Here is a 9,584-nt window from a genome sequence, read left to right on the forward strand (position 1 = left end):
CGTAGTGGTTTTACTAACCAGCTTGCACATACAGAATGGAAACATGTACATGATTTATGTAAACTCAGCACAGTTTCCTTTTCTCTCCAAGTTAGATGATGATAGTGTGTGGCCCAGACCTTATAGATTCCTAGTGGAGAATCTGAACAGGAAACTTTGTTTTGAGCTCTCTGCTCCAATTCATCTTCCATTCTGTTTCCAGGTAAGGCTACCTTTTAAACATCAATGTGTTCTTATAGGTGGAATCTAAAAGAGTCATACTCATAAAAGCAGAAAGTCGAATGGTAGTTGCCAGGGGCTGGGAGTAAAAGAAATGGGGTGATGATGATCGAAGGGTACAAAGTTTCAGCTATACAGGATGAATAAGCTCTGAAGATCTAACATACCACATGGTGACTATAGTCAACAGTGTGGTGTGTGTGTGTGTGTGTGCGTGTGTGCATGTGTGTGTGTGTGTGTGTGTGTGTCTGCGCGCGCACCATGTGCTGTTGAGTCATTTCTGAGTCTTGTGAATGGGTGATGTCCACACAGCTTCTATAGACTCACACATATGGCTCTTTTATGGAGTCAATTCATCTCATATTTGGTTTTCCCTTTCCCTGCTACCTTCTATTTTTTTCAGCATTGTTGTCTTTTCCAAAGAACCCTGTCTTCTCATGATGTGACCCCAAGTAGGACGGCTTCAGCTTTGTCATTTTTGCCTCTGGTGATGTTTCAGGTTTAATGCGTTCTAAATCTTACTAGTTCATCTTTCTGGCAGGGAATTTCTTCATAGAGCTCTTATCTAATATCATTATTTCAAATAAGTTTTTTCCTATCAATTTTACCCAAAGTCCAACTTTTGCATCTTATATAGTAATTAGAAATATGAGGGTGTGGATGATCTTAGCATTGGTCTCCAATGACACATTTTTGTTCTTGGTGACCTTTCCTGATTCATTCATTTCTCAGACTTCTCTTTAGTTCTTGGCAGCAGTCTTCATTTAAATTGACGACTGAACTAAAATAAGCAAAATCTTTAACAATTTCAATGTCTTTATTATCTATGTTAAAGTTGTGATTCTACTTTAGTTATGATTTTTGTCTTCTTGATGTTCAACTGCTGTCTTGCTTTGGCAATTTCTTCTTTAACTTTCCTCAGCACTCATTTCAAATAATTGCTACTTTATGCCAGTAACTCAGTGTCATCTGCATATCGTGTTATTGATATTCCACCAATTTTCAATCCTCCTTCCTCTGAGTCAAGCCCAGCTTTTTGTCTGATGTGTTCTGAATACACATTAAGCAAATAGGGAGGTGAAATGAACCCTTACTGATGCCTGTGTCTATAGGAAGCCATTCTGTCTCTCCATATTCTGTCCTGACAGTGGCTTTCTGTGCCTTGTAGAGGTTATGCATCAGACAATCAAGTGATGAGCCATGTCCATTTCTTTCAAAGCAACCCAAAGCTTTTCATGATCCATGCAATCAGAGGTCTAAAACATAGAGTATTCTTCTCCTGAAATTCTTTGTAGCACTGCAGTGCCCAATAAGTGTTCAAAATTAGATCTCAAGTGCCTCTTCCTTTTCTGAATCCAGCTTTAGCATCCAGCATTTCTTGCTTCATGTAAGGTAGAAGACTTTGTTGTAAAACCTTGGTCATAACTTTACTTGCATGTGAAATGGGCCTATAACTACTGCACTCTTGGCATCTCCTATCTTGTAGATTGGGATGCTTATTGAATGTTTCTAGTATGTAGGCCTTTGTCTTATTTTCCATATTTGTTGACATGTTCTTCTTAGGATTTTAACAAATTCAATTTCTGTGGTTTGAAATGATCTTCTCAGCATTGCATCTTCCCCTGATGATTTACTTATTTCCAATACTTTCAGGGCAGTTTTCAGGAATTATAGGTTCTTCTTTATAAGAATCTTCTTCAAAGGTACCTGTCATAATTTTGTCTCTCTATATAAATTTAAAAAATATATTTTATTGATTTCAGAGAGAGAGAAAAATGGGGAGAGGGAGATAAAGAGAAACATTGATGTGATAGAAGAACATCAATCAGTCGGCTGCCTCCAGCAAACTTTTGGTGCAAAGGACAACACCCAACAAACTGAGCCACACTGACCGAGGCTCTGTATAGTTTTTCTCCAGGTTAAGAAATGTGCTTCCTTGTTGGTCATTCAGCATTCCTAAGCTAGATTTGAATTTCCCTTTTATTCTTTTCAATTTTCTGGTGGAAATCTCTTTTTTCCCTTCTTAATTTTTATTGTTTTCCTTTATCTTCTTTCATTGACTATTTTAATAGTTCTCTTTATCTCTACATGATAGTCATTAAAAAATTGCTTTAAGGATGCTAATCCTGCTTTTGTCACCTTTTCCTTTTGCTTCTCACCTGTCCTTAACAATTTTTGGTGTTTCTTCTGTCATTCACCTTAATTTTTTTTACTTCTGGCATTGTCTTTTCACATCCTTTCCTAATAATATTTCTACTTTCAGTCCATTAAGTTCTTAGCCAATTAAGTTTAAAAATGCAGATATGTTTTGATGTAGACTTTAAATCCATCAGGGCTGTTATTTATGTTATATTTTGTCACTACAAATTTTTGGTGCCCTTTGTTAGCTTTAATCCAATGTTCAATATTAAGTTTGTGGTGAGTACCATTGCCTGCTCCTTGTTTTGTTTTGGCAGAAAGAGTAAAACTTCTCCATATCCTGTCTCCAATTTCTATATTGGTCATTGGATGATGTTTATGTATACAGTTATCTATATGGTTGCTTAAAGGATGTGTTTGCAAAGGACATGTTGTTGGCTTCACAGAAATCCACAAGCTGATCTCCTGCTTCATTTCTGACCCCCAGTACAAATGGTATGATGACATTTGATTTTGTTTGATTTTCTATTTTGCCTTCCAGTCACCTGTCATTATCAGCATGTCTTAGTTGGGTGCGTGATCAGTTTCTTCTTGGATACTTGAGTAAAAGCTTTCACTTCCATTTTCTTTAGCTTCTGCAGTTGAAAAATAGACTTGCATGATGGTCATGTTAATAGGATGTCTTATAAGTATGGTTGATATTATTTGGTTAGACCTTGCAGTGTAGCCCCTAGCTGTCTACATCTTGCTTTGGTAGCAACCACTCCATTTATTCTGAGATTGTTATTTTCAGGGTAGAATGCTTTGTTATTGCCTGACTGGAAATGTCTCATTTTGGTCTATCTTAGTTTGTTAACACCAAGCACTGCAATGCTTAGACATTCCATGTCTTGCTTTAGAATTTCCAGTTAACCTGGTTCATGCTTATTACATTCCATATTCGGATTGTTTGTGTGGTACGGTATCATACTTTCCTTTTGCCTTTCACATCAGCCACTAGACGTCCTTTCATTTTTGGACTAGACCTGCAGGGTGCTTTTTGTAGGTGTTTGGTGATGTGACAACATGGGCCTGAGCACATGTGGTTTGGACCCTACACACTGTGCAGAAGGCAGTGGTAAACCATGGCTACATTTTCCTTTCTTATTCTTTTCTCCTTCTTGTTGCCTTGAAAACCCTAGGATGAGACAATCCAAAATTAAATAGTTAATTGTACTGTATTGTATATTTGAAATGTGCTAAAGAGTATATCTTAAGTGTTCTTTCTCTCTCTCTTTCTCTTTCTCCCTCTCGCACACATTCACACACACAATAGTAGCTATGTGAAATGATGAATATGTTAATTAAATTGATTGTAGTAATTATCTCACAATGTATACATATATTAAATCATCATGTTGTATATTGTAAGCACACAACTTTTGTTTGCCAATTATACCCCAATAAAGCTAGGAAAATAATTTAAAATCTTACTTCCCTATTTTACACCCGTGGACAAAGGTCACATTCTCCAGCATGGTAATTGAGTTATCTACAATTTTCCTTTGCAGCCTCACTTCTTCCAGGGACCTGTGCTTTAGATGCTGTATAAAATTTTCTTCTCTCCTCTGTGCCTTCATGCATATTGTTTTGATAACTGAAAGCCCCCTATACTATAGCCTGGAGAAGTCTCATTCCTATGGCATTGCTTTTATGACTCTGTCACTGACAACCCTTTCTCTCAAGTGTCCATTCTCATAATGTTCACTACATCGAATTAATGTGATTGGTGTCTGTCTATTTTCCCTATAGAACTGCTCTGACCAACACAGTGGCTTCCAGACACATGTCACTGTTTAAAATTTAATTAATTTATATAAAATAAATTTAAAAATGTATTTCCTCAGTTGTACCAGCCACATTTCAACTATGCAATAGCCACATATGGCTGATGGCTATCTAAGAGGACAGTGTAGACATAAAACATTTCTATCATCATAAAAAGTTCTCTTGGACAATGCCACTTCAGAGCATAAGATCAGGGCTATTATGTATCTCTTATAGTCCAAGCAGAAAAACAGAGGAAACCCCTTAGTGAGTTTAATAATGACCCCAAAAAGATATGGTCAAGTCCTAACTCCCAGTACTGCGTATGTGATCTTACTTGGAATTGCAGATGTGATTAATAATCTCAAGATGAAATCACCCTGGATTTAAGGTAGACCCTTAATCCAATGACTAAATGTCATTATAAGAGAAAGACGAGGAGGAGTTGAGAGAGAGGAACATGGAAGAGAAGGCTATGTGAAGACAGAGACAGATCAGAATGATGTACCCACCAGCCAAAGAATGCCAAGGATTGTGAGCAACCACCAAGAGCTACAACAGAAGCATGGAATAGGTTTTTCCTCAGAATCTGAAGAAGGAGCCAACTCTACTGACTTCTTGGTCAGACTTGTGATGTCCTGACTGTCAGAGAATAAATGTCTGTTGCTCTAAACCACCTAGATTTTTTTAAGTTATTGATTTTATTTATTTTTTTAAATTTAAAGTCTTTATTGTTTAAAGTATTACATATGTCTTCTTTTTTCCCCCTTGACCTCTCCCCGCCTGCCCCCACCCCTCAGCACATGCTTTCAGCCCCCACCACCCCGTTTTCATCTGTGTCCATTGGTTATGTTAGTTTTTGGCAATTCGTTATAGCAGCCCTTGAAAACGAATGCATCTAACAAAGAAACAGTTTAAGGACACTAAAGTTGCAACAGAGGAAATTATATGTAGGGAATCAATTACAGAGATGATAAGAGTTGCTGAGAGTGGAACAGGGAGCCAGTGAGGTAACTATAGATTAAACAATAGCAGAATGCTAGAGAGATAAAGGAGACAGAAAATTACTATGTAGTTTCTGGAGCTAGGGTCTCAGGGCACCTGTCTAGAGTAGGGCACCCCGCAAGTTTAAAACCATGGGAGACACACTAACCTTATTTAAATATGACAAATTCTGGAGAAAATTGTATAGTTACATATTATGTCTATTGACTTGATATAAAATAGATTATTGTAATAAAAGTTTACAAATACATTTGTTTTTTTTCCTTGTCCTCTCTTAATTATCCAGTAATTGTAGATAAAATATCTTTCCTTCTTCTGTGATTCCTCCAGGTACTTTCCTAAGTTCTGATCAAAGGACATTTCCCATCCCTTAGAACACTCAGAATGTGGCATTCAGAGCTTGGTATACTTTTATTTTTTTGTTAGAAAAAATAACTGTAAAAACAAACTTTCTTTCCCTGCACACTCAGCCCCTGGTGAATTTTTCTGTGGCTGCCTAATTTCATGGTTTGGGAACTTGAGATTCACTGACCATCATTGTCCTTCTGCTCCTCTTACAGAAAGGACATTGCATCACATTACCTAATTTGTTCACCAAGACGGTGGTCCCCTTTTAGTTTCCTTCATACAGAGTGAGGCAAAAGTAGATTTACAGTTGTTTGTATGGACAATGATACAATAAATAATAACACAAAAATAAACTCTGTGATTCATATACTCAAAACTGTAAATCTACTTTTGTCCCATCCTGTATTATCATTTTTACACATAAAAATTCATTTTATGCTTATTTTTTGGTCAGGGATATTTGATTCTGCTCCGAGGTGCTCTTTAAATTTTCCAAAGCTTTTATTTCCATTTAACATGACTTTTATGACTGTAGACCAGAGTGTATTTAGGTAAGCTTGCTAAAGGGAGACAGATTTTTCTTCCATCCTTTTATTGCCCAATTTATTTCAGTTGTCTAATATTGAGGATCACCTGTCTTATGTGTAAGACAGCGATTGTCAACCTTTCTCATCTCATTGTACACCATAAACTAATTACTAAAAATCTGCGGCACACCAAAAAATAGGTATGATTTTGATTGATTCACAAAGAAACAATAATTGTAATTACCTACTCTTTTTGTTCCAAAATGACTTTTAAAAAAATCAATCTATATTTGTATATAAGGATTTCTGGTACCAAGAATTAACCAATCAGACATAACCTTATTATGCATTTTGACCAATAAGATGAAATTCTGTTATATGACCTATATACATATGGCTTAAGACAGAGGATTCTCATTAGATAGCTATTGTGTTGGCTGTTGTCATTTTTTTACTTGACAATCTAAGGGAAAAGAGGTCAGTGTCCCTGACTAAATAGGTATTGCATTTTATAAAATGTCTTGCTGCACACCAGTTGAAAATCTCTGGTGTAAGTAAATTTTAAACTCATGGGATGTTCCTTGAATTATCTCAGTCTAATAGCAACAGAAGAGATGAACACGGTTATGAAGAATATGGGGTCTGCAGCTAGACCAGCCTGGATGCCAATCCAGTCCTGACATTTACCTGTGATAGAACCATGGGCAACTCCTTATTTTCCTCATCTGTACTATGAATACAGTGCCTGCCATATAGGTGCTTAGATTAAAATAGATATTTATTAAATATATAAAACAGCAAGTGCTTAATTGAAGACACCTATGGTAATATTCTTTTTTTGCCTTCTTTCTTCTTCTTCTTCTTCTTCTTCTTCTTCTTATTATTATTATTATTATTATTATCATTATTATTATTACAAGACCCATGGTGGTGAAGGGAAGAGGTAAGTTGTAGAAATTTGATCAGGGCTATAATTTGAAAGATGGAAAAGTCATGAAAAGTATTAAGAAAAATGCCCCAGAATAGGTTGTTTCTTGGATATAGACATCAAAGAGGTTTGGGAGGTCTAACCTGATGTGTGCAAGACATTGCACCAGGCTTATTTAATACATACATTATAGCATACAATCCACACTGCAAACTCATGAGATAGATCTTCACACCCTCATTTTACCCATGAAGAGACTGAGGTTCAGAAAAACTAAATGGAAAGCGTGAGGGCTATGGATCCATACAGGTACACGTTTTAGTCCCAGCTCTGCTACTTACAGTCCTATGGTGTTGTGGAAGTCATATTATCTTCCAGAGCCACAGACTTTCTTGTGTAAGGCGGTGATAAGACTAACTATACCTCTGAGTCTTGTAGCAATTCAAGATTCTTATTTAAGCCCTTGAAATGTTCTTCATGTATGATAGCCTCTCAATAAATGGTAGTTATTTATATTGCTGTGTTATACTCATTAATATATAAACTGGTTTATCTGGGGTCCTGGCTAAGTGGAGATCACCTAATTACAAGCAGCCATGGAATTCTAAACTTCTCCTTCACTGTATCATATTTAAAGTCACGATTCTTCTGTGTCAGAAATAAGGCTCCATGTGGGCAAGGGCCATATTTATCTTACTCCTCATCATATCTTCAAAGCCCATCTTCCACATTTAGGTGCTGAAAAATTAGTGTGTATTCAACCAGCTGACTTCAGAGCAGTGTTTTGGGCAGAGAAGAACGTTGGCTGCAGAGTGGCCTGGAGCAATGCTCATGGTGAGAGTCCGTGCTTTGGAAATAGCTGTGCGTGTCCCACATGAGCAAAATGCAGAGATTTCAGAGGAAGGAACTGGGCACATAAATGTCAAGAAAATTGGAGCTAAGAGATCTGTCTTGAAATGTCAGTGTATATTTTTAAGACAACTTTTAGAATTGTTTATGGTCTTTGATTTTTTTCCTATCTTCTCTATATGTAGGTCTAGGCTCAGTAGCTTATCACTCTCACCACATTGTGTTTCTACTCTCAGGGAGGTTTTTCGTTCCCTTAGGTATAATTAGCAATCCCACACAGGAAATATGTGCAACAAAACAAATGCAGCATCATATGTTTCTGCCTGTAAGGAGCTGACTGAAAGAGAACTAACATTTAGAGCAGACCATATCCAAGCAAGCTCCACTTACACTACCTAAACAAAGGCCTTGCAATTTCAACTTATGATTTACCAGTTTCCACATGTATAAGGAAAAGAAGTGCAATTCTTATTAGTGGGTGAATATATGCCCCAGTTTGACTAGAGTATTCCAGTTAAAATGATAAAATGTATGGCTACCCTGTTTATGAGGAAATTCATAGTCAGGTGCTTCCAAATCCATTTCAATTTATCTGCTCTGCATCCTGATATAAGACCCTGTGGTTGTCATTTTCCTGACCTCTGCCCCAGCTTGTGCTCACTCTTAGGACTGCACCTAATCTGTCTACAGTGGAGCACCCATTTTCCTCCTCCATGGCTACACACCTATCTGTCCTTCATTGTCCATCTTTATCCTCCATCCTTTACCATAGTATTCCTATTTCTACTACATTGACTCTCTTTGAACAACGTGCTATTATAGTAGTTTTTGTTAGTACCATACAATTTGCTTTTAATTACACATGGTTTTTCATTGTTTTCTCATTGTGTCTCTCCAATCAGTTTGCAAATTTATCAATGAATTAGAATGATCCATACATTTTTATTCCATTTATTCATTTTTATTTTCTTTACAGAGCATGGGTTTCTGAACTAGCCTATATAAAGAATCAGAAGAGTTAGAAGAGTGTTTGAGACTATTCAGTCTAGCTCTTCAACTGAAGAATGAGGCAATACATTAAAAAATGCTGAGAGATTAGCTCACAGCCTTAAAGTTTACCACAGAAAGTTTGGTTTAGAACCCTGTTCTCCCAATTTTCAGTTCATATTTAAGATTCTTCCCTAGTTAGCATTGTTAACCGATTTAATGATCTCATACGTGTTTTTTAAGATGATAATATGTCTGTCTTTTAGTTTCTCAAAAAAGAAACTGAATGACTTAATTCTAAGGCAAATGGCACATTCAGTCTGACCTCACAAGTAAATACAAAAAGTATATAGTGTGATGGGAGTTTTAGCAAACATTCAAAGAAGAACTATAACCTATAATCCTCAAACTATTCAAAAAATTCCAAGAGGAAGGAACACATCCAAGCTCTTTTTATGAGGCCAGAATTACCCTAATTCCAAAACCAGATAAAGAAATATACTACAAAGAAAGATTATTACAGTCCAATATCCCTGATGAACATAGATGCTAAAACCATCAACAAAATTTTAGCAAATCAGATCCAGCATTACATTACAAAGATCATACACCATGATGTCCAAGAGACATGTGAAAAAATGCTCAAAGTCACTGATCATCAGAGAGATGCAAATTAAAACAACAATGAGGTATCACCTCACACTTTTCAGAATGGCTACCATCATCAAATCAACAAATGACAAGTGCTGGTTAGGATGTGGAGAAAAGAGAACCCT

The sequence above is a fragment of the Myotis lucifugus genome, unplaced genomic scaffold (assembly GCF_000147115.1).
Source record: "Myotis lucifugus unplaced genomic scaffold, Myoluc2.0 scaffold_220, whole genome shotgun sequence".
Classification (NCBI taxonomy): domain Eukaryota; kingdom Metazoa; phylum Chordata; class Mammalia; order Chiroptera; family Vespertilionidae; genus Myotis; species Myotis lucifugus.